The following is a 24,276-nucleotide window of genomic DNA, read 5'->3' on the forward strand; positions in this document are numbered from 1 at the left end:
CAGTTCCTATTGCATAGAGTGAAAAGGATTCCAGAGATAAAGCAACTGGTGCAGAGTAATACAGAAAATGTTAGCCATTACCATATTTACCAACATTTTGAGAAAAATTCTACTCACTCTACTTAATTTGAGTGTGCAAAGAACTATGCTGACTGCTTTTGGAAATCCAAAGATGAAAAACTGTCCCCACTTTCATGGAACTTACAATCTGGCATGGTCATTGATTTTTTACAACAGAAAATAATTAGCTTACCTAATCTATGTCTCATTTAACAGATGAGGAAACTGACATTCAAGAGCCTAATCAAGTTGCTAGGGTTGTCCATACACTTCCTGGAGGAGTCAGAAATAGAACTCAGACAACTGAACTCAGGCACCTGAACCCAGGCCAGCATCCTTCCCAGACTGGACTTCAGTTCATGTCTGAGAGCCCTGTCCTAACAGTGTGTGGTGTGCTGGTAAGTGTTAACAACCAGCTCTCTGGGTAGGAAAATGTATCTGTATATATTTAAATGTAATTTTATTCTACGCCTTATTCATATAAAGGATAAGTAACACATGATTTACAAATGATAATGAAATATACAATACTCTTTAATGAAATTCCATATGACCAATTGATTCTCATTGGATGCTTTGTTTGATTTTTCCTCAATTCTTACATCCATAACATTTCAACCATTATTTGGCTAATAGGGTTGTATCTTAGTCCACTCTTTTTTTTTTTTAATTTTGGTAAAACACATATACACAAATGTTATCATCTTTTTGTTTGTTTGTTTGTTTGTTTAGGGCCACACCCTTGGCATATGAAAGTTCCCAGGCTAGGGATCAAATCAGAGCTATAGCTGATGGCCTATACCACAGCTCATGGCAATGCAGCATACAAGTTGTGTCTGGGACCTACACCACAGCCACAGCAATAGTGGATTCTTAACCCACATGAGCAGGACGAGGGATCTAACCAAATCCTCATGGATACTAGTCAGGTTCATAAGCTGCTGAGCCATAGCAGCAACTCCAGAAATTAACATCTTAACCAGTTTTAGTGTACGGTTCAACAGTGTTAAGTATAGTCATATTATTGGGCAACCAGTCTCTAGAACTTTTTCATCTTGCAAAACTAAATCTCTGTACCCATTAAATAATAGTTCTCTATTCTTCCCTCCCACTGATCCTGGCAATAACTATTCTATTTTTGTTTCTATGAATTTTTTCTACTCTAGATACTTCATATAAGTGGAATCACATAGGATTTGTCATTTTGTGACTGGGTTATTCCACTTAGCATAGTGGCCTTAACATTCATCCATGCTGTAGCATGTGACAAGATTTCTTTCCTTTTTTAAGGCTAAATGATATTCCACTGTATGTATATGTTACATTTGTTTTTCCATTCATCTATTGATGGACAATAGGATTGCTTCTACCTCTTGGCTCTTGTGAACAGTGCTACTATGAACATGGGTATGAAAATATCTCTTTGTGATCCTGCTTTTAATTCTTCTGTATATATACCCCAAAGTGGAGTTTCTGAATCATCTGGTAGTTCTATTTACATTTTTTGAGGAACTATCATGCTTTTTTCCATAGTGGCTGTACCATTTTACATTCCCACCAGCGATGCAAAAGGCATGTCAGCTTCTCAACAGCCTCACCAAAATTTATTTCCTGGTATTTTGACAGTAGCCATCCTAATGGGTGTGAGGTGATCCACTAACTCCTACCCAGTAAAATTCATCACTAAATCTGACATGTGACCTGCTATTAAACTATGAGAAAATTAATGGAGTTCCCATGTGGTGCAGTGGTTAACGAATCCAACTAGGAACCATGAAGTCTTGGGTTTGATTCCTGGCACCGCTCAGTGGGTTAAGGATCCAGTGTTGCCATGAGCTGTGGTATAGGTCACAGACATGGCTGGGATCCCACGTGGCTGTGGCATAGGCTGGCAGCTACAGCTCTGATTAGACCCCTAGCCTGGGAACCTCCACATGCGGTGGATGCAGCCCTAGAAAAAGGCAAAATAATAATAATAATAATATAAATAAAAAATAAAAATAAATAAAATTAAAGGGAAACATTACTAAAATGGAGTCAGGAGACCAGAGGAAGAAGCTCTCATGCTAGTACAGATCCCAGTGGGAAGAGACACATTTCACATCTCTGGCAGTAAATAATTCTACTTTACTACCACCAGAAGGAGGGGGAAAAGTTTTTCTCCTGCCTGGCAACAGCTCAGCCAATGAGAGACAATTCAGCCAACGAAAATCCACCATACTTTGCATTTTCACTTTCATCTAATGGGCTTTACGTTTATAACAGCCTCGACCAACTTCCCCTTCTCTGTAAGAGTTTCCCTTCCTTTGCTTCACCAGAGTTGCAAGTGGTTCGCCATGGTTGTATCTCCCCAAGTACAATTTTTGGCTGCTCCTGGAAAAACCCATTTTGTTGGTAAGAAATAACTGGCTGTTTCGTCATTTTAAGTTAACCTGACATGGAAGTCCCATGGAGATCCAGGGAAGAATGGTGGCAAGTCCCAGGCTGGCGAGCAAGCAGGTGTTGCTACTGAGGAGCCCACCCAGCTCACTGCTTTCTTGCTGACCCTGAAATCTGAGGGTAAGTTTTACTCCCCAATCCAAGCTCTGCTCGTTTTGCATTTTGAAGATCTTCAGATTTTTGCAGGATCTGTTTAAAGGCTTTGTCCTCTCTTTCTTAAGGCCTTATTTTGTCTGGGAGTCCTGGTTTGGCATTTCAGTGTGACTCTTTTGAAATCAGGCTATTCCTACTGTAACTGCTGTAACTTCTGTCCAACTCCTTTGGGGATGGGGCTGATCCTATTGGGACTGTACTGGTCAGCTCTTTGACCTGACTCTTTTGGGATCAGACTGTTTCTAAAGGAACTGTGCTGGTATTTGGCCTACAGGCTATTTAAGAACTATTCTCTGCTCTAGGGAAAAACCTCTGAAAATGGGATCCCAGTTATCTAAATGTTTTGAGGGCACTACCCCCACCTTCATGAACCCCAGACAATTTTAGTTTAAAAGCCATAGTTCTCACTCAAGTTCATTTGGTTAAATGACTTAACCAAAAGTAACTTAGAACATCAATGGCCATCATGGGGAAACATTTGAGCTCGCCAAACTTACCTTTCTTAAAATCCATTAGACAGCCATGTTTATTGCCCAGGGGTCCTGGACAAAGCTCCATCCTTGGGTTTGTCACAGGTAAAATGGGAATATTGCAGGGTATAACTACAAATGATAATAAAGCCCTGAGCCTTTATTCTGAAATCATCCAAACCTAATTGGACACTTACTTTGAGATTTCCAAACATTATGGGGGGTGTCTAAAAATTGCCTCTCTGCAGGATATGATAATTAAATTAATCAAGGCAAACAAAACTATTAAAGATGAAATGCCTTCCAAAGGCTGGCATTTGTCTCCAGGGCTCTTGTCTCAGGCCCCACCTCTCGTGCCATTTTCCTCCTCCTTGGAACCTATCAGAAACTGCCCTTTTAGTGTTAAATCTTCTGAGGCTCCAAATAAACTCCAAAATTACTTAGGTCCCCTGGACTAAAGCCAAATTGTGAGGTATAATTAAAGAGTTATCTAAAGTAACTGAGGACCCCCATTGGTTTGCTGAAGAACTTCACAGTTATTCTCAAATCTACCAACCTGGTTTCTCAGATTCCTATCAGTTAGTGCACAGGCTTGTTGGTGGGGGTCAAGCCAACCATTGGATGAAACTAGCCCAATCGGAGCACCCTGGAAGAGATTAGAAAAGCAAGCCCCTAACTTGGCAAGAGGCTACAGCACTTGCTGAAAACCTCCACCAAGCTATTACAGTAGCCTTTCCAAAGCCTGTTGATGGGAATGAAATTAAGGCTTGCACACAAAAATCTGACAAACCTGCCCAAGGCTATTGTAATTGACTTCAGATTATTTTTAAAGAAAATCCAATCTTCCTTCAGCTGTTAAGTCCACAGGGGTAGCCTTTAACTCCATGTTTGTTAATGGGTTTAATCAGGACCACTTTCTTAGCTGACAGCACCAGGATGGAAGCAGAAACCGTATCCACTCCAGATTTAGTTAATTTGGCAAATTGGCCCACTCAAACTCTAGATGAATCACCAAAAATGACTGCTAAGATTAATCTTCAACTCCGACAAATGAAATTCCCCAAACAAAAAGAAAACCTTCTAGTTTCTGCTATTATTGCATAGGGCCAGGATTTGGGGGGGGGGGTGAGGTGGGAAATGTTACAAATGTAAATGTTTCAGTCATCTTCAGCCTTCTAACCAGGCTTTATTTCCAGTGTCCTCTTAATGCTCCATGACTGAGCTCAGAGGAACTGAGGGTCTCTTCCCAGTCCTTCTCCTCAATCAGCTCAGAGGACACAGTCCCCCAGAGGGAGAATGAATCTCTGTCCTCATTGATACCAGAGCCCCACCCTCGGTGCTCAGCCCCACTGCTATGTACTAAAGCAGTTCACATAGTAGGGTCTCCAATGAGACTCAAGAGGTTCCTGACTCTGAACCTGCTCCCTTGTGTTTAGGCTCTTTGAGAGGCACACATGCATTCTTCTTGGCTCCTCTTCCCCTACACATTTATTAGGCTGAGACATCTTAGAAAAGTATCATGCTGCCATTTCTTTCTTTCCAAAGGAGAAAACAATCCTAGAATTTGACTAGCCATCCAATTAGCCAACCAGGTGAATTAAATAACCCTTCAACATCTTTTGCTCTGTCTCCAACGGTAGAGGAGCTGATTTTGGAAAACACTGATCATGTTTCCCTGTTGAATCCCACCTCCAATGATGGAAAAGTTCACTGTGCACCTTCCATAAAAGATTCAAATAGATCCCCTCAACATCTCTCCCCAGAATTAATCAATACCCTATAAGAAGCCCTTCAAGGAATAAAGCCCATAATAGAAGTGTTCAAGGCCCAGCGCTTTATTATTATTTGTAGTTATACCCTGCAATACTCCCATTTTATCTGTGAGAAACCCAAGGATGGAGGTTTGTCCAGGACCCCTGAGCAATAAACAGCACTGTTATCCCTCCACACACTGCTACTCCTAACCCCATCCTCCCACCACTACTGACATCCATTCCTGCTGGGGACAGATTTTCAGTGTAATTGACCTCTGTAGTGCCTTCTTTGGCATTCCAGGGGTAAGACAAGCTAATAGCTTTTTGCCTTCATCTGGGAAGGGCAACATGATGCAGTAATGCCTCAGGGTTTGACGGAAAATCCTTCTCACTTTTCACAAAATTTGCAAGCTGATCAATGATATACAGTTTTCTGTGGGTTCTATTTAGTACTAATATATAGATGATGTGCTTCTGTGCTCGCCTTCTCAAACCTCCTCAGAGGAAGACAGCATTCACTTGCTAAAGCTCTTGACCTTAAAGGCACATAACATCTCCAAAGGAAAATAGCTGTCTGCTCAAACTCAGCTTCAACGCTGAGAACACCTGATCTCAGAAGAAGGGCTACCTGTGGACCCAGCTACTTTACAGCATCCTGAACTTCCACAAATCTGAAACTAGGCACCTATTACAAGGTTTTCTCAGGGTATCTGATTACCGTTGAAACTGGATTCCCCCAGACTTCTGTCTTTATGTCTCAGCCCCTATATGCTTTATTAAAACCTAGCAAACCTGGCCTCCTTAATTGGAGAGGGCAAGATGAAGCTTTTGAAGACTTAAGGAAAGACCACCTGCCTTTGCACGTTCTAATTATCAGCTTCCCTTCTTCCTTTCATATGTGAGAAGGAAGGGAATGCCTTTGGAGTAGTCACACAAAACGTGGGAGCCGTCTTCCAGCCATAGGATATTATAGCCAACACCTTTTGACTTGTAATCATTTACAGGAGACTCCTCTAACCAAAGCAGATTTTTCATGGTTTAGAACTGCTTTTTATTTAAAGGAAGAAAATGGTAAATACAGAGCGGGATAAGCTATTGCAGCTCCTTTTTCTAAGGCTACTTTGGCCCAACTTGCTGAAGTATACACTCTTACTCAGGCTTATACCTTAGCCAAGGTCAAAACTCCAAACATTTATACCAATAGTCAGTATGCCTTTGGAGCAGTCTGTGACTTTGAAACGCTGTGGGAACAATGAGGTTTCCTCACCTCTAACAGGGAAGAAATGTTAAATGGCTTTTATATCCAATATCCATTGATTCCATACTCTTGCCAGAAGCCTTGGAAAGGCTTTTAAGATCCCTGGGCATTGCAAGCTTGACACCCCAAAGTTAAAGGAAACCACCTTACTGATATCTATGCCCAAAATGCTGCTTTCAAAGGAATTAATGGCCAAACATTAATGGGGTTGCTTCCCAAAAATAACAATCTAGAAAAATTGATGAGAAATGCCCAACATCTGGCCCCAGAAAAGAAAAACAATACTGGAGGTCTAATTGGTTTGATAAAGCAATAAAAGAAAAAAAAAAAAAACCTCTAATTCAAGTTAAAAAACTGATCCTACTGGAAATTCTAAAATTCCCACTTCTTACCATTGCACATGCATTGAACCATTGGTCCACTGACAAAATGAGAGCATTCATGAACCAGCATTGTTGGGGAAATATTAATAAGGCCACAAAGAGTCCCTCCCTTGCTTGTCCCACCTGTCCAAAATGCAATCCAGGAAAACATTTTTGCACTGTTCCTGGACATTTTGAAATGCCTTATGGGCCATTCAAGGTATGGCAAGTGGGTTTCACATAGCTGCCCTCATCTCATGGACATAAATAGCTTTTAGTCATGGTCTGTATGTTTTCTCAGTGGGTGAAATCTTTCCCTTGCAGACAGGCTACTGATTTTTCTGTGGCTAAAAATTTGTTAAAAAAAAGATTATCCCTACCTGAGGAACCCCTCTCAAATTTCAAGAGCAATTAAGGGACCCATTTTACTGGCCTGATACTTCAATAAGTCTGTGCTTTCAGCCAGTTTTATAAAACACTTGCTGTGCTTACCATCCTCAACCCTTGGGGTTTGCCAAATTTACTAATTCCACTATTGAAACTGCATTGGCAAAATCCATAGAGACCTTCTATGAATGGCCACAAGCATTGCGGTTGGTCCTTCTAACTCTAAGATCCACTCCTTTTGGAACTTATAAACTCTCACCCTTTGAGACAGCCACAGGGCACCCAATGCAATTGGCTCCTGCCTCTTTTGACCCACTGTTGATTAAGGAAGACATACATCAATATTGCAAAAGGCCTAATTTGCTTCTGTTAAAGATAACCATGTTTGGAGTTCCAGCTGTGGCAGAATGGGATCGGCGTGTCTCTGGAGTGCTGAGACGCAGGTTTGATCCCTGGCACATTGAGTTAAGGATCTGATGTTTGTGGCATAGGTCACAATTACATCTGGGATCTGATCCCTGGCCTGGGAACTCTGTATGTCTGGGATGGCCAAAAAAGAAAACAAACAAATGACAAAAAAAAAAAAAATCATAAAGTGTTTCATTCAACTCCATGAGGATTGCCAGAAGAGCTAAGAATTTTAAGCAGATTCCTTCCATTGGGGCCCCTTCTATAAATAAAGCTTTCGACAATTTCAGGAGAAAAAAAACATGTTTTGGTAGAGCAATCTTTTCACATTGTGTTCTCAGGAAATGAAGACCTTAAGCATGACACTTTGCAATCTAGAGATTCCATCTATTGGAAAAGACACCTCGATGGAAAGGTCCCCATCAGGTACTGCTAACCAGCCCTCTGGATTCTTATTTGAACTCATAGTTTCTTTCTTTGCAACCTGCAGGCTATATCACTGAGAAAACGTTTAGATCCCAACAGTTTCTTTTGAGATAATGATACTGTTTAATTACTTCATGTTTATTCCTACATTGCACCTTCTCAAAGCACTTGTTTAATTCCTTCAGCTGCTAGTGTTATCTCTTCTGTATTCTCTATTCTGAGATACAGACTATATTTTTTAATTTATTTTATTGAATTATAGTTGATTTACGATGTTGTGTTAATTTCTACTGTGCGGCAAAGTGATTAAACTGTAAGTATATATAAATTCTTTTTCACATTCTTTTCCATCATGGTTTATCTTAGGATATTGAATATAGTTCCCTGTGCTGTACAGTAGAACCTTGTTTATCCATCCCACATATAATAGTTTACATCTGCTAATTCCAAACTCCCAATCCTCCACTCCAACACCCCCTCTCACCCTTGGCAACCACAAGTCTGGTTCTCTATGTCTGTGAGTCTGTTTCTATTTCATAAATAAGTACATTTGTGTGATTTGTTTTTAGATTCCACATATAAGGGATAGCATATGATATTTGTCTTTGACTTCGCTTAGTATGATAATCTCTAGATCCATCTATGTTGCTGCAAATGGCATTATTTCATTCTTTTTCATGGCTGAGTAGTAGTGTGTGTGGTGTATATATATATATATATATATATATATATACACACATACATACATACCGCATCTTTATCCATTCATCTGTCAGTGGACATTGATGTTGCTTCTATGTCTTAGCTATTGTAAACAGTAACTGCAGTGAACATATGGATGTGTGTATCTTTTCAAATTAAGCTTTTCCTTCAGATATATGCCTGGGAGTGGCATTGCTGGGTCATATGGCAACTCTAGTTTTTTGAGGATCCTCCATACTGCCCTCCCAAAGGGTTGTGCCAATTTACATTCCCACCAACAGTGTAGGAGGGTTCTCTTTTCACCACACCATCTCCAGAATTTTTTATTTATATACTTTTGAATGATGGCCATTCTGATTGGTGTGAGATGTTAACTCATTGTAGTTTTGATATGTGTTTCCCTGGTAATCAGCGGATGTTGAGCATTTTTTCATGTGCCTATTGGCCATCCACATGTCTTTTCTTAAGAAATGCCTATTTAGGCCTTGTGACCATTTTTTGATTGGGTTGTTTGTTTGTTTTGATATAGAGCAGTATGAGCTGTTTGTATATTTTGGAAATTAATCCCTTGTCAAGTCGCATCATTTTCAAACATTTTTCTCCCAGTCTGTAGATTGTCTTTTAGTTTTATTGATGGTTTCCCTTGCTGTACAAAATCTTCTAAGTTCGATTAGGTCCCATTTGTTTATAACATTTGATGTAAATCAATGAAACTGGAACACACCCTCACATTATGCACAAAAATAAACTCAAAATGGCTTAAACACTTAAACATAAGACAAGACACCATCAAACTCCCAGAAGAGAATATAGGCAAAACATTCTCTGACATCAACCTTACAAATGTTTTCTTAGGTCAGTCTCCCAAGGCAACAAAAATAAAAGCAAAAATAAACCAATGCAACCTAATCAAACTGACAAGATTTTGTACAACAAAGGAAACTATAAAAAAAAAAAAAAACACAAAGACAACCTACGGAATGGGACAAAATAGTTTCAATTGATACAACTGACAAGGGTTTAATCTCTAAAATATACAAATAACTTATACAACTCAACAGCAAAAATACCAACAACCCAGTTAAAAAATGGGTGGAAGACCTGAATAGAAATTTCTCCAAAGAACATATATAGATGGCCACCAAGTACATGAAAAAATGCTCAACATCACTGATTATTAGAGAAATGCAAATCAAAACAACTATGAGGTACCATCTCACACTTGTCAGAATGGCCATCATTAATAAATCCATAAATAACAAATGCTAGAGACGGCATGGAGAAAAGGGAACCCTCCTACAATGTTGATGGGAATGTAAATTGGTACAACCACTATGGAAAACAGTATGGAGATCCCTCAGGAAACTAAATATAGAACTACCATATGACCCAGCAATCCCACTCTTGGGCATTTATCTGGAAAAAACTGTCCTTAAAAAAGACACATGCACCCATCTGTTCATTGCAGCACTATTCACAATAGCCAATGGAAATAAACTAAATGTCCATCGACAGATGAATGGATTAAGAAGATGTGGTACATATACACAATGGAATAATTCTCGGCCATAAAAAAGAACAAAATAATACAATTTGCATCAACATGGATGGAACTAGAGATTCTCATACTAAGTGAAGTAAGTCAGAAAGAGAAAGACAAATACCATATGATATCATTTATATCTGGAATCTAATATACAGCACAAATAAACCTTTCCACAGAAAAGAAACTCTTGGGCTTGGAGAACAGACACGTGGTTGCCAAGGGAGAGGGGAGAGGGAGTGGGATGGACTGGGTATCTGAAGTTAATAGATGCAAACTATTGCACGTGTAATGGATGAGCAATGAGATTCTGCTGCATAGCACTGGGAACTATATCTTGTCACTTGTGATGGAGCATGATGGAGGATAATGTGAGAGAAAGAATGTACACATGTATGTGTGACTAGGTAACTTTGCTGTACGTTAGAAAATTGACAGAACCCTGTAAACCACCTATAATGGACAAAATAAAAATCATTTAGAATGAAAAAAGAAAACATTCATATGGTTTATGTCAGAGAATGTTTTGCTCATGTTCTCTTCTAGGAGTTTTATGGTATCATGTCTTATGTTTAAGTTTTTAACCCATTTTTGAGTTTATTTTTGTGCATGGTGTGAGGGTATGTTCCTGTTTCATTGCATTACATACAGCTGTCCAGTTTTGCCAGCACCCTTGCTGAAGAGACTTTTTCCAATTTTATATTCTTGCCTCTTTCGTCAAAGAATAATTTATCAAGTAATTAACCACAGGTGTATGGGTTTAATTCTGGGCTCTCTATTGTTCCATTGATCCTGATATCTGTTTCTGTGCCAATACCATGCTGTTTTGACTACTGTATCTTTGTAGTATTGTCTGAAGTCTGAGAGAGTTATGCCTCCTTCTTTGTTCTCTTTCCTCAGGATTGTTTTGGCAATTATGGGTCTTTTATGGTTCCCTATAAATTTTAGGATTATTTGTTTTAGTTCTGTGAAAAGCCATGAGTAATACAGTAGGGATCATATTATATCTGTAGATTGCTTTGGAAAGTATGGCCATTTTAACAACATTAATTTTTCCAATCTAAGAGCATGGTGTATCTTTCCATTTCTTTACATCATCTTCAACTTACTTTATTCATGTTTTATAGTTCTCAGCATATAAGTCTTTTACCTCCTTGGTCAGGTTTATTCCTAAGGTTTTTTTAATCTGATTTTTTTTTTTACATTCCCTTTCAAATATTTCATTGTTAGTGTAAAGAAATACAACAGATTGTGTATGTTTGTTAACCTTGTATCCTATTACCTTGCTGACTTCATTAGTTTTTATGTGCAGTCTTTAGGGTTTTCTGTATATAATATCATGTCATCAGCAGAAAATGATAATTTTACCTTTTTCAATCCAGTTTAGATACCTTTCATTTCTTTTTCCTGTCTGATTGCTAGGACTTCCCATTCTATGTTGAATAGAGGCAGTAAGAGTGGGTGTCTTTGTCTTGTTCCACATTTTAAACAGAAAGCTTTCAGTTTTTGGTCATTGAGTATTATATCAACTATGGGTTTGTCATAAATAGCTTTTATTATGTTACGGTATGTGCCCTGTTTACCTACTTTGTAAAAGACTTATCATGAGTGGATTTTGAATTTTATCAAATGCTTTTTCTGCATCTATTGAGATGATCATATGGTTTTTGTCTTTTCTTTTGATGATGTGGTGTATCACACTGAGTGATTTGCATATATTGAGCCAGCTCATGACCCTGGGATGAATAAGACACAGACTTTAGATGGGAGTTGTTGAAGAAAATTTCCTCCTACCCTTACTTATTACTTAAATGTGACCACAATAGATTTCTAACCTGTGCACTTTCCCTCTGATGAGGTACATGACACCTAGGAAGGATCCTTTCCGGCATTAAGGGATAAAAAGCCACTGAATGCTAGTTAAAACAAGCAGACAAACAGATTCTTGATCAGCAATAGTTTCAGAGAAAAATCTTGATCAAAAGGGAGAAATGTGAAAATTAATAAAGGAGGAGTTCTCTGGTGACTCAGTGGGTTAAGAACCTGGCGTTGTCACTACTTTGGTTCAATCCCTGGCTCAGGAACTTCCACATGCTATTGACATGGCCAAAAAAAAATAATAATAATAAAAGAAAATCTCACTAAAATGGAAATGGGAGATCAGAAGGGGAAGCTATCATGCATATACCACTCAACGCCAATACAGATCCCAATAGAAGGAGATAGATTTTGCATGTCTGGAAGGAAGTGACACTACTTTAACTACCATCAGAAGAAGAAAGATTTTTCTCCTTGTCTGGCAACAATGTCGCCAGTGAAAAGCTGCTACACTTCAAACTCCTAATTTCCTTCAGTGGACTTTTTCTTCATAAGAGCCTCTCCCAACTTCCCCTTCTCTTCTATTAAAGAGTTTCTTCTCCTTTGCTTTGCTGGACTTGCATGTGGTTCGCCATAGTTGTACATCCTGAAATACAACTGTCCACTCATCCCAAATAAACCTATTTTGCTGGTAAAATAATTCAGTGTTTTATTGTGTTAGGTTAACTGTTTCTCACTCCCATACAGATTATATTCATTAAACTAAAATTTCTTTTAGGTTCAGCATACTTATGTTTAAATTTCATTCATTCATCAACAATGTGAGTGATTATTTTGCTCAATCAGATAATAGTTTTCCAATATACAAATAATATTTCCTCAGTTTTTTTGTATTATTAACAATGTACCTACTACATACAACATGATTTTAGTTTAATTTGCATTATCAACATTTCCCTCATTACTTTTTTTTTTTTTTTTTTTTTGTCATTTTGCCATTCTCTTGGGCCACTCCCACGGCATATGGAGGTTCCTAGGCTAGGGGTCGAATCAGAGCTATAGCTGCTTGCCTACACCAGAGCCACAGAAACTCAGGATCCAAGTGGAGTCTGCGACCTATACCACAGCCCAGGGCAACGCCAGATCCTTAACCCACTGAGCAAGGCCAGGGATCGAACCCGCAACCTCATGGTTCCTAGTCGAATTTGTTAACCACTGAGCCATGACAGGAACTCCTCCTCATTACTTTTTAAGTCTAGGTGAGGGAAAGGCCAACCTCTATCATGGACCAGATAGTAAATATGTTATGCTTTGTAGGCCACACTGTCTCTCTCAGAATTATTCAACTCGTCCATCATAGTATGAAAGTAGTCAAAGACAATACACAAGTGAATAGGTAATGCTATATTCCGATAAAACTTTATTTATAAAAACACACGGTGGCAGGCCCTAGTTTTCTGAGCCCTTGTCTAGACAATCAGCAAATAACAAATCGTTAGCCCTGCTGCTTGCCAGTTTCCCTTGTGTTAATAGTCTCACCATTGACTACTTCCGATTACCAACACAAAGTTATTGAAGTGAAATTAGGAGTCCCCCTATGGTACGGTGGGTTAAGGATCCATGTTGTCACTCCAGCAGCCCAGGTTGCTATTGTGGTGCAGCTTTGATCCCTGGCCCGGGAACTTCCACATGCATCAGGCATAGCCCCACCCTACCCCCCCCCAAAAAAAAACAATGAAATTAGAAAGAGATGCATAGAATGCTATCTGCAGCATTCCCAACATACAGATACAATAGACATAAATAACCTTAACAGCACAGATAATAGTAAAACACAATAAAATAATTAGGAAGTGATGAATTTTGAGTACTATTACCTTTGTTTTTAATACAATGTTTTTACATTTATTTAATTTTTATTAGTGGCTTTAATTAAAAACTGGCTTAGGAGTTTCCTTGTGGCACAGTAGATTAAGGATTCAGTGTTGTCATTTTTAGCGTCTCAGGTGACTGCTGTGGCACAGTTTCAATCATTGGCTCAAGAACTTCCACATGCTGCAGGTGTAGCCAAAATTTTTTTAATTAAAAGTGGCTTATAAGTGATATCATATGATATTTGTCTTTGTCTTTCTGGCTCATTTCACTCAGTATGAGATTCTCTAGTTCCATCCATGTTGCTGCAAATGGCATTATGTCATCCTTTTTTATGGCTGAATAGTATTCCATTGTGTATATATACCACACCTTCCGAATCCAATCATCTGTCGATGGACATTTGGATTGTTTCCATGTCCTGGCTATTGTGAATAGTGCTGCAATGAACATGCGGGTGCATGTGTCTCTTTTAAGTAGAGTTTTGTCCGGATAGATGCCCAAGAGTGGGATTGTAGGGTCATATGGAAGTTCTATGTATAGATTTCTAAGGTATCTCCAAACTGTTCTCCATAGTGGCTGTACCAGTTTACATTCCCACTGGAATCTAATACCCAGCACAAATGAACATCTCCTCAGAAAAGAAAATCATGGACTTGGAGAAGAGACTTATGGCTGCCTGATGGGAGGGGGAGGGAGTGGGAGGGATCGGGAGCTTGGGCTTATCAGACACAACTTAGAATAGATTTACAAGGAGATCCTGCTGAATAGCATTGAGAACTATGTCTAGATACTCATGTTGCAACAGAAGAAAGGGTGGGGGAAAAACTGTAATTGTAATGTATACATGTAAGGATAACCTGACCCCCTTGCTGTACAGTGGGAAAAAAAAAAAAAGTGGCTTATAAAATTCTTATAATATTGGGAGTTCCCGTTGTGGCGCAGTGGAACGAACCCGACCAGGAATCATGAGGTTGCAGGTTCAATCTTTGGCCTGGCTCTGTGGGTTAAAGATCTGGCATTGCTATGAGCTGTGGTGTAGGCTAGCAGCTGTAGCTCTGATTAGACTCCTAGCCTGGGAACTTCCATGTGCTGCGGCTGCGGCCCTAAAAACATCTTAAAAAGTTAACAACTGGCTCTCAAAGGCCAATGTTGGCTGGCTGCAGGATCCCAGTGACTTCTAGACTCCAGTATCCTGCCAGTTCCTCAGGGAACTGAGGGCCAATCAAACTCCTGCTCCTGTGCCCTTTCAAACTTTAAGAAAATGTTCTCTTCTGAAAGAGGTCAGAAACCTGTTCCTGGGTGTGTACTCTACTCCCCCATTAGCTAATTTCTTAAAAAAAAAAAAAAAAAAAAAAAAAACACTTTCAGTTTTTATTTAGACAGTCTGGCTTTAAGGTAATTAAATTTCTGACCTAACCTGCACTGTCTTGAAACTTACAAGAACCAAACAATTGCTCATGTGTTTGTATTGTGAGTCACACTTGGTCTAAAAGAATTCATGTACTCTTCAGAAGTTTCTAAAATTATAGCTTTGCCGGGTCTGGAAACCAGTAACTTTGGGTAGAAAGAGGGCTGTAAGATAGTATGTGTGAGCAGAACCTGTGAGTTGATCTGTATGTTAATTTAGCCCCAGCATTCACAATGTAAGCTTGAACAACAGCTGATTTCACTTCTTCATTTAAGTCTCAATTTTCTCCTTTCTACAAACCAAAGGTCGTAATAATGCTTGGTACTCTTGAAGCGTGTGAGGGCAAATATTGCTAAAGTGATTTGAGCACCTTGGCTAAAGGGTTGTTGAAAATATAGGTCATCATTTATCATCTGGACATGAATGTGAGGCATTAAAGATTGTAATTCTGTGAACCTGACATCAACACTTTAAGCTTTGAAAAATGTTCTTAGATTGTTAGGACAAATTGAAACCACTAGCTGAAAATGGCTTTTTTTAATTTTTATCTTCATTTCCTTCAGTGTGTTCTCCCTTTCTCTCTGTCTTAAGTAATTGAGAGGTGATGGCTTAATTTATTCAGACATTTTCCGTTATGCATCCTTTGGCTCTGGAACAGGCACTCCACCACACCAAAATCACCATTTCTATGTCTCTCCTTTCTCTGCTCCTCCTTTCCTATTCTCTACTGCTTATTCTCTTCTTTCTCTCATGTTTCCTTTTTTCTTGCTTGCCAGAGTACCTGTATTACCCAAATGTTTCAGCCTCTGAATCATTTGAAGCATAAAGTTAAAGAACAATGCATATGGTTCTCCTTTCAATAAGCAGCAACCTTGATTTGAATGATCATCAAATCATCTCTATTAGGCCATTATACTGTATCACCCTTTTCCTGTTCCCGATCATTCCCAGGTTCCACCTCTCACTTTGTTACGGGTACATAAACCAAAACATTAATATGTCTCTTCAATCATGAAACATGAGTTAGGAGTTCCTTGATGGTTCAGTGGGTTAAGGATCCAGCACTGTTAGGGCTGTGGCTCTGATCACCATTGTAGTGTGGGTTTGATCCCTTATCCAGAAGCTTCCACACACCACAGGGCTGGTAAAAAAAAAAAATATGGGGGATACACAGGATATGGGTACTGGAGTTCACTCTGATACTGCACAGCCTTTGCATGATAATGTTTGTTCTATGGACTCTGTAGAGTGCAGGTGGGTTCAGGTAATAGTCTTTTCATATTCTCTAGAATACCAGCCAACCCATGGAACCTTCCAGAGCCTGACCTAGCTCCCTGTCATGCAGACCCAGTGTGAAATCTCTATGCTCAATACCCCAGATCTAATTATTCTTTACTAACTAACCTTGCATGCCAAGGGAAACATTCAAAACTGCATCAAGTGGGGAAATATTTTTCTCATTTTTAGTGGAACACCATATTTATACTGAAAAGCTTTGGCTGATGAGTATTTTGTCGAGGAGGGTAGTTGTGAGAGGTTTATCTAACCCTGGGTTTTATTTGCCCTTTGTATGTTTCTGGCTTTGAAAGAGAGAACACTTGCCTTTATATCTGCTCAGATTGGCTACAAGTAACTGTGGTGAGCTTTGCTGAAATTCCTCAACCTAATGATGCAAACAGAAGTTGCAGAGCACAGCACTTTGGGTCTCAGAGGTGACTCTCAGAATCTAGCAATCCATCTTGGAGGTCTCAGCAGGCCTCTTTTGAACTGTTCTCTGCACGTGGCAATGCTGAAGAATCCCAGGTGTTCTTTCTGAGAGCAATGTGAGAGTGTGAGGATTGCCCTATGAGGCAAGAATATGTTCATTAAAGCAGATTTCCAGTGGGAGGGGAATTGTACCCTGCAGTTCCAAGTTCCTCCTTGTGATGACCCCCCTCCTTCTTAGAGACGGGGGTCTGATGTCCAAATGCATCTGGGTTTAATGAGTTGCCGTTCTCTGGGGACCCAGAGAGGGCAAAGAAGTGCCTGCTTGTTGAACTAGAACACATATTTATTTTGTGAATACTACGCTGTTTAAATAATGTAAAAGTTTATCTTTTGTGAGATCTTCCTACTTCTTGGACTTCTGAAATGGCAGCTGTAAATATAAGGAGATACAGAGTTGTGGGATAAACAGACTAATCAAACTGGCTGGATTAATGATTCTCTCATGATAAAATCACTAAACTCTTAAAAATGATAAGATCAGCACCATTCCTCCCTCTATCTCAAATGAAGATGGAATAAAATTAGAGAAATTCTTCTTATGGATCCACAGATGTTGGTTGGTTAATCAGATGAAAAGATCTTTGAATAATAGGCTAGGGAATTGGGCCATATATTGATTGTTTTAATCTGTCAGATACTTATTAACAGTAAGAATACTTAATCTTGCAAGACATTGTAATAAAATGGAAAATGGAAAATAAATGTGCATCCTGGTGAAATCAAAAGTGAGAAATTGTATATTAATAAAATTGTGAATAGCAAAATGGTAATTTATATATGGCTAGAGAATATAATTTCTTACTTTTCTTTTTTTTTTTTTTTTTTTTTTTTTTTTTGGTCTTCTTGCCTTTTCTAGGGCTGCTCCTGCAGCATATGGAGGTTCCCAGGCTAGGGGTCTAATTGGAGCTGTAGCCACCGGCTATACTCCAGCCACAGCAACATGGGATCCAAGCCGCATCTGCTACCTACACCACAGCTCACGGCAACGCTGGATCCTTAACCACTGGGTAAGGCCAGGGATTGAACCGCAACCTCTTGGTTCCTAATTAGATTCGTTAACCACTGAGCCATGAGGGGAACTCCAGAGAATAAAATTTCATACAAAAGAGAAAAAATGTGATGTCTGTATGAGAATATGCTTGATACTCACAGACATAGAGAACAGACTTATGATTGCCAGGGAAAGAGGGGCAGGAGTAGGATGGACTGGGATTTGGGGGTTAGTAGACGCAAACTGTTACATTTAGAATGGATAAGCAATGAGGTCCTACTGTACAACACAGGGAACTATGTCCAGTATCTTAGGATAGAACATGATGGAAGCTAACATGAGAAAAAGAATGTATATAGATGCATGACTGATTCACTTTGCTGTACAGCAGAAAATGGCACAACATTATAAATCAACTATAATTTTTAAAATTTTTTTAAAGAATGTGAATAATGATTACAGCAGTGTCAAGGTCCTCAAGAAACACCAAATGTGTATCCAAAGCTAAGCTAAGCATTAACTTGGCATTACGTGCCATGAAAAAAGATTTTGTTCCTTTGCCATGATATTTTGAAAGACTCTTCCATCACTCAAAAGTAAAGGTTTTTTCTTTCTGCCAGTATTCCAGAAATAAATTCAAATGCCATTAAAGTATGTGAAAAACTTTTCTACTATTAGCATGCAGTCAACTGCAAAGGAAAACCGTGTTTCTAAATCAATGTATTGAGTATCTTCTTTATAGAATCAATTATATACAACCACTTTATAAATTCACTTTCTCCTATTCAAATGCAAGTTCTATATCTTTGGAATTTTAATATACATATTGAACTTCCCACTTTGCTGTGGATTCTGTAACTGGTCAATTCAATTGGTTAATTTTTCTTGTTTTGGTTTCCTAACTGAAAAATGAGAACCATGATATAGTTCTACCATGGTATCATACCATGGAATAAGTTTAACTGAGCACAAGGAAACTGTTATTATATGATGTAATGCATGTGTTATATAGGTATTAATACTCTTAAATTTTCAATTATAACTTTAAAAACGGCATAATTTTCTCAGATGAAATGTAGGTGTATGATCTAAATTATCGGGTTGTCAGGGGAGGAAACTAATACAGCAACAGATACCAGTTATTTTCCACTTCAGCATGCCAAGCATTTTACATTCTATTTTTTACTATTTCATTTTATATTTTAAATATTTCACTTGACTACCTTGACACTTTGAGGTAAATAACTCTCTAAGAGTTACTCTATAAATGAGAAAAGAAGACAGCTATTTGCTTAAGTTCATCCAAATAGGAAGTGAGAAGAGACCAAGATTTGAACCTAGTCTTTGATTCCACCGTCCCAGTTCCTAATCTCACAGTGTGCCAGCCTTCCCAAATTTGATTCCCTGTTCACACCACCCTAGACTTTGCAATACAGCATCAAATCCTATCTCAGAATGTAAATTGAATGCTGCAGTAGTGGAAGTCAGCACAGTTTCTGAGATCTTATCCCTTTCCAAAATTCACACTGAAATACATGCTCTTTGTCATCCAGATGAAAATAAACGTAGGAGAATCTGTCCAGATGAACTGGTAGGTGGGAGATGTGGAAACACTGTCTTCTGCTTTGTTAATTGTGTGGGTTTGATAAGAAAATGCATTTTCTTTAGACATAATCAAATGTTTCTTATACGCTTCATGAAAGCTTCAGATAGAACAGTTAAGCCAATATCCATTTGCCATTGCCAAGAAAAAAATGTAACCATGCATTATTTGCAAGTTTATATCATCTATGGAATTATATATTTTTTTAACCTCTTCCACACATCGTAAAATGTTACGATGGTCCAGAAAAATGCCGTTAGATGCATAAGTACTATGAATAATTGGTGTGGAATAAGTAAAACAAATAAGCTACCCACTGATTTCATGTACCCAGTACACATTTTATGTGAACAAATATTTCAATTTTGGCCATTTTCCAAAAGAGTTATTTTAAAAGGAAATACATAAATTAGATTAATTTTAGAAAAGGGGAAACAAATATACTCTTAAATATAGGGGCAAATGATATACAATCATTATTTTTAAATATTGGTTTCTTGAAAATGTATATTGGTATTTATTGAATATAGTTAGACAAAAGAATTTTTAAAATTTGTATGTCATGTACATTGCTATGGCTTCCAGCTAGGAAAAAAAAAAACAATTTTTCCTAAAATATATTTAAGTGTTTGAGCCTCCAAAACAGCCTAGCTCAGTTTTGTTTTTCTGAAATATGCACCTTTTTCTTAATGATATATATTATAAACAGTAATTGTCACAGTGAGTTCAAGTCACTTTTGAAAGTGTTAGGAGGGTACAAAATGAAGAGCTACTTAAACACTAGGGAAGAAATCAATTATTCAGAAACAACCACCTTAAGTAAAAGCTTCATCCAAATGAGGATTTTCGTGCCATGTAAATGAACCCCTTTTACTAAATGTAGACATTTACCATTGTTATTAATGATTTATCCCCAGGAGATACAATTTTTCCCCATGCCAAGCAGTAAGACAAAAATGCACAACAATCATTCTTCCTAGGAAAAAAAGAAGCTGCATTCAATTTGTATTTATTTTATTATTTTGCAAAAACACTGGGATGTAGAGAAAAAAATACACCATATAAAATTTCACTCTAGGAGTTCCCTGGTGGCCTAGCAGTTAAGGATCCAGCATTTTCACTGTTATGGCCTGGGTTGCTATGTGGCCGGGGTTCAGTCCCTGGCAGTTGTAGCAAAAATAAATAAATTATTTCAGTAAAGTTTCACTCTACATAAAACTAGTCCTCAGAAAGGACTATTTTCCAGCCTGCCAGATGTTTCTCTCTTTATAAGTTAATAATCATGATAGATCAAGGATATAGAGGAATTCACAAATGTAGTAAGTCTCCTGCTGCCTTTTATGTAGTCATCTTAAGCATTTGCAGTAAATATATACATATATAGATACAGATATATACGCACACACTCATATAGACACACACAGAGAAATTTGTACTTGGTATCTTATAACTGAAAAGCTGCTCTAAAAAATAACACAGACGTTTTTCCATTAAGCTGATTTGTGTTACTCTCTTCCACCTCACCCTGTAACTGACAGCTAGAGAAAATGAAAAGATTCACTTTTGCTTGCTTTCATAAGAAAATACCACCTTGAATTTGTTAATGTTAAAACAGTCCCATAATGTTCCGATTCTTTTTAAGTGACCCCTGAGAAGTCATCCAAGAAAAAGAGAAGTGTCGATAGGGTCTGGAAGCCCAAGAGGGCACCATCCAGGCAGGAAATGTCACCACACCAGCGCTGCCCAGTGTGTTAGAGCAGGAGTGCTAAAGGTGGAGACATGCATGGAATTCCCATCATGGCGCAGCAGAAATGAATCAGACTAGGAACTGTGAGGTTGCGGGTTCAATCCCTGGCCTTGCTCAGTGGGTTAAGGATCCAGCATTGCCGTGAGCTGTGGTGTAGTTCACATATGTGGCTTAGATCCTGAGTTGCTGTGGCTGTGGTGTAGGCCGGCAGCTGTAGCTCCAATTCAACCCCTAGCCTGGGAACTTCCGTAGGCTGTGGGTGTCGCCCTAAAATGCTAAACAACAACAACAACCAAAAAAAAGGTGGAGACATGCTCAGGTGCACAAGAACCCTTTCACACATACACTCATCAGCTTTCAGCAGGCTGATTCTCCTAGTGTTACCTGGAACTTCTTTAACGGTATGCCACACCAAAATGTGGCCAAATCAGATCTGCTCTCTCTTGTGGAGAGCTCTGTCCTGCCAAAGGCTACTTACAAATCTAGGGCAAAACCCCATATCTTGGTAATAAAAGGAGCAAAATACCTGTGACAAAATGTACTCACAATTCTGTTATCTCTAATTGCCTTTTGTTTACTTTGGCTTCTTTGAGGAGGTTTTGATGCTGTCTTAATTATCACTGTTTTATGCATATTAATTAGTGGTTGAAGTTTTATGCTTTTATCCAGAGGCAATTTTATAAAGGGAAATATTTTTAAGAAATAAAAATATCTTTAGCCAGCTGCACGGGGGCAATCCAGCCATTCCCCCTCTGGCAGGCTGAAAATGCCTGTTAGGAAGCTTAGTTAGGACCAGTGTCTTCTTTTTTTTTTTTTTTTTTTTTTTGTCTTTTTAGGGCTGCACCCACAGCATATGGAGTTTCCCAGGATAAGGATTGAATCTGATCTGCAGCTGCCAGCCTGTACCACAGCCACATCTGCCAGATCCGAGCAAGATCTGGGACCTCCATCGCCGCTTGCAGCAACACCGGATCCTTGACCTACTGAGTGAGGCCAGGGATCAAACCTGCATTCTCGCAGACACTGTGTCAAGTTCTTAACCCACTGAGCCACAAGACAGCATTTTAGATATTTTTCTATGCTTTTTTGTTTATAGCAATTATATCAATTACACAAAATGTATACCGTTTTGTATCCTCCCCCTTCCACTTTATTTATTTATTTGTCTATTTTGTCCTTTTAGGGCCACACCTGTGGCACATGGAGTTTCCCAGGCTAGGGGTCTAATTAGAGCTGTAGCCACCAGCCTACACCAGAGCCACAGCAACACCAGATCCAAGCCACATCTGCGACCTACACCACAGCTCATGGCAATGCCAGATCCGTAACCCACTGAGTGAGGCCAGGGATGGAACCTGCATCCTCATGGATGCTAGTTGGGTTGGTTTCTGCTGTGCCACGACAGGAACTCCAAACTCCACTCCCCCTTCCACTTTAGAGTAAAATATACATTTTAGTGCACAATATGCTGTGCACTAAAGTATTAGTAGACGCTCTATTATTTAATGGGCAGGCAAGGGTGTATCAGATACCAAATATTTCAGGTCATACTATCTCAAGGTGTGTGGCTTACTGTATAATGGCATTTCTGTTCTTTCTGTCTTGGAAGTTTATTTCTAATTACTTTTGTTTTGTAATTAGGGGATTTCTCCTACCATAGAAACTGAGATCTACATGCTAATGAGGAAACAGTAACATTTTGAGTGTTTCAAGTGAATCAAAAATCTCTTTAGGCCAGTAACTGAGTCTGGCATTCTTCTAGCTTATAGTAAAGTATCATTTCAGTTAAGGTTTGTGGTGCAGGAGTTCCCGTTGTGGCTCAGTGGTAATAAACTGGACTAATATCCATGAGGATACATGTTCCATCCCTGGCCTCACTCAGTAGGTTAAGTATCTGGAGTTGTCGTGAACTATGTTGTAGGCTGGCAGCTATAGCTCCGATTCGACCCCTAGGAATGTCCATATGCCAATTGTGTGGCCCTAAAAAGATTTAAACAAACAAAAAAAAAGACAAAAAGATTTGTGGTGCTCATCACTGATCCCACACTTGATCTTTGAAGAATGCAAAATATGACAAATAACTTGGACAGAAAAACATTGAATGACTGACTACTTTGCTGACATCCACAGATAAGACAAAGAAAACTGCCAGTTCTCAAAAAAAAAAAGAAAAGAAAAAAAAAAAAACACCTCATTTGCATCTGGCCCTCTGTCCTCAGGAGCTGCCTGGAGGGCTGGGTTTAGCAGGAGGAGTCCTACAGGGTAAGCCCTCCACCCAAGCCTTTGCGCCTGGCACCATCTATCTGGAGCCAGCATTGTGGGCCAGAGGAGTCTCCCTCTTACTTGTTAAAATGCTCTGTTTGCAACTAGAGGGATAAATATTTACTTCCCTTAACCTTTACTGGTGTAAGATGATTTTACTCAAGAGGTAGGGGGAAAAATCAGCTTTGCAGAAAGAGAAATTTTCTCTTAAATGCCTAGAGTTCAATATTAAAAAAAAAAAAAAAAAAAAAACCTCTCTATAACTCATCTGTTATTAGTTACAGGATTAGTTCTGCTTAAATTCCTTCCTTTCCTGTTTTACAAGTGTCTATGAAAGACCAGTAACTAGTCTGAATGTCTGCAAAATGGTATCAAGCAAAATCCAGCATCTGAAAGATGTGCATTCGTGTGTAGCTCCAAACAGAGCCTTAATTACTTGCTAAGAGTAATTAATGAAAATGACTTCACCTAAATATGTTCAAAGACTTGGAAAAGACGCATTCCAAGTTTCCTTCCACATGCAAATCCAGAACGTGAACTTATTATATTTGATGTCTGCATCCTAGACTAGTTTAAACTCGTCATGGCAGAAGGTCAGGATGCAAAAGGAAAACATTTTAGAAAATGTGACCAAGTTAAACTGTCATGCATTATTGCAGTTGCAAACAGTTGAGTATTGAATGATGGCCTTTTCTGATCACAGCACTTCATGACCAATTTACATGTGATTAAATTGATCTATCAATTTGCAGAATACATTTTTCTGGTTTGGCAATGGGAGCAATTCTTTCTTCTGTTCCTCTAAAACCAAGTGATTCAAAATGTAGCCAGTGTACCATCAGC

The 24,276-nt window shown here is 38.8% G+C and overlaps 1 long non-coding RNA gene across 2 annotated transcripts in view; it reads left to right on the plus strand.

The window, feature by feature from the left end:
- Positions 1–2,348: 2,348 nt before the first annotated feature.
- The window catches only part of LOC110260701 (uncharacterized), a 47,178-nt gene continuing 25,250 nt past the window's right edge, over positions 2,349–24,276 (plus strand). For both annotated transcript variants that reach the window (XR_002344017.2, XR_002344019.2), the window contains exons 1-2: positions 2,349–2,619; positions 7,633–7,717. This is a non-coding gene — a long non-coding RNA (uncharacterized LOC110260701). The remainder of the gene's footprint in view (positions 2,620–7,632; positions 7,718–24,276) is intronic.

This window comes from Sus scrofa, chromosome 1 (genome assembly GCF_054392235.1).
Source record: "Sus scrofa isolate SSC_HxYL_T2T_F1_AM1 chromosome 1, Sscrofa_HxYL_maternal_Yorkshire_Landrace_v2.0, whole genome shotgun sequence".
In the NCBI taxonomy this organism is placed as follows: domain Eukaryota; kingdom Metazoa; phylum Chordata; class Mammalia; order Artiodactyla; family Suidae; genus Sus; species Sus scrofa.